The following is a 2,500-nucleotide window of genomic DNA, read 5'->3' as shown; positions in this document are numbered from 1 at the left end:
TTTGCCAGTAGTAATTTCTCTAATGCTATACAACTGAATTAATGTTTCAGTCTTTTATTCATGTTTATCGCGATGACCTCCAGATTATGATAAGGTGTATCACGTGATTCGCTTTGAAGTCGACGCTACTCAAAGACCGATGCCATATTAAGGTCACGGATCATTGGCTGCTTGAAAGTGAGCCGTGTAGCAAGCAATTAAGTTAATGATTTTATGAAGTGTTTGGCTGCTTTTCATTTTGACTTGTTTAACCTTTTTTGACTTATATACACACATACACATACACACAAATACGCATATAGACATATACTGTGCATACATACATACATTCACTCACCCACACACAAAGATATGTGTATATGTTGAAAAAAATAATAATAATAAAAAATACACACACACACACACACACACACACACACACACACACACATATATATATATATATATATATATATATATATATATATATATATATATATATAATATACATATATATATATGTGTGTGTGTGTGTGTGTGTGTGTGTGTGTGTGTGTGTGTGTGTATATTTTTTTGTATCTATATTTTTTTTTATATATATATATATATATATATATATTTATATATATATATATATATATATGTATATATATATTTATATTATATATATATATATATATATATATATATATATATATATATAATATATGTATATATAATATATATATGTATGTATGTATATATATATAAATATATATATATATATATATATATATACAGAGAGAGAGAGAGCGAGAAAGAGAGAGAGAGAGAGAGAGAGAGAGAGAGAGAGAGAGAGAGAGTGAGAGAGAGAAATATGTAGAGAAAATGAGTAGCATATTTTTGTAATGACTTAGTGTCGAAATCAATATAAATGGCCATTAAGTCATCGAGGATTGATAAGGCCACTCTCCGATTAATAACAAGCAGCGGAGAAGTCTTATCTTTGGCTTCCCAGAAAATGTGAGCAAGATTGGGCGTCCGTGATTCGGTGTCCGAATGTGTAGCTCAATAACTTGCTTTTGTAATTTAAGACTTTTTCCTTCGTTTTTATTCGAGTCTACTTTCAGGACATTGGTAATACCTTCATACACATGATCTGCATAGACTAGAGAAAAAAATCGAAAACAGAGGTTGCGCCGATATCTGTCAATATACCGATCGACGCATCGGCTGATTAATTCAATTCAAATTCAATCAAAATCGAAATTTATTCGATTGATTGCAATGTTTCTTCTGTCTTCATGTATAGTATTTATATTGTGTAATGATATGGGATAAACATAGACAGTATCAAGTACATGTGTAGCAGAATTAGACCAAATGTTAATATCACAATCAACTGAAATATTGTGGGCTGCTTGATGTTCAATAATGATACTTCAGGAAATGTTCTTTCGATTTTGTTTTGAATATATTTAGGTTTATATATTTCTGAGATGTGGTACATGGTTCCAGGTCATTAGTCCACGAATCTGCGTATATCTTGCCGTATTTAATCTTTCGATATACAGAGAGTTGTTTTGTCTTGTTTGACTCCCGTTATAATCCCGGCTGTTTGTGTTGGTGAAAACCAATAAAGATAATTTCCTTGTATGATCTTGTGGATTAGTATACTTGTGTTTTTTTTATTATTGCTAGTCTTTTAGCCATTTTACTTTGTTTATGTGTAGTGTTATTTGGTTGAATTGGTACTCTTGCAGCATAGTCTTGTCGTTTTTTTTTTTCTTTTTTTTTTTTTTTTTCGTTGAACCCCATATGTTTATGTAGTAGTTAATGATGCTGAGGCTTAGTTTTTGTACAATAGTGAATCTTGTTTCTGTAAGAATTTTATTTTTATATGATTTAAGGGTACTAAAATGCCCATTACTTTCAAGTAAATGATGTCAATGTGTCTCCATGGCTATACATCTGTGTGCTCCCAGATCTCTGACTGCGGTGCTTGGTTTGATAAAGCAACCTTCGAGTTTTATAACTGTGTCTGAAGGGATTTTGGCTATGTTCTGGCGACTGTCTATAAGAAAAAAGTGTATTATGTTTTTTGTAGATTCAGTTTCAGGTCATTTATATTGAAGTAAGTCTTTGAAAATATGAGAGTGTGCTTGGCCTTTCCTATTACTTCATTTGAATTGTTATCAGGGGTCCGTGAAGAAACAGAATCGTCAGCGTACTGACTAAGAAGACACGTGTTTTGCAATAGCCGGCAGATCATTAATCAATATAGGGAATAAGGTTAGGCCTAATATTTAGCCTGGATGTGGCTTGTTGCTTTGATTATATTTTTTCTCGTATTTTGACAGACAAACTGAGTTCTCGCGGATAAGTATTTTCTGAGCCAATAGTTATTCATTCTGTGATTTCTTAGTTTGTTGAGAGGGATCCCAAGGCTGACACTGAAAAAGGCCTAGAGTTATTGTATGTGTTATTATAAATTTCATTTGTGATTTTCAGTAAAGCTGTTTCGGTGGATAGCTTACTTATA

Source organism: Penaeus japonicus, unplaced genomic scaffold, assembly GCF_977035675.1.
Source record: "Penaeus japonicus unplaced genomic scaffold, GWHDUDI00000001_assembly GWHDUDI00000014, whole genome shotgun sequence".
Classification (NCBI taxonomy): domain Eukaryota; kingdom Metazoa; phylum Arthropoda; class Malacostraca; order Decapoda; family Penaeidae; genus Penaeus; species Penaeus japonicus.
This window is presented reverse-complemented; position numbering follows the sequence as displayed.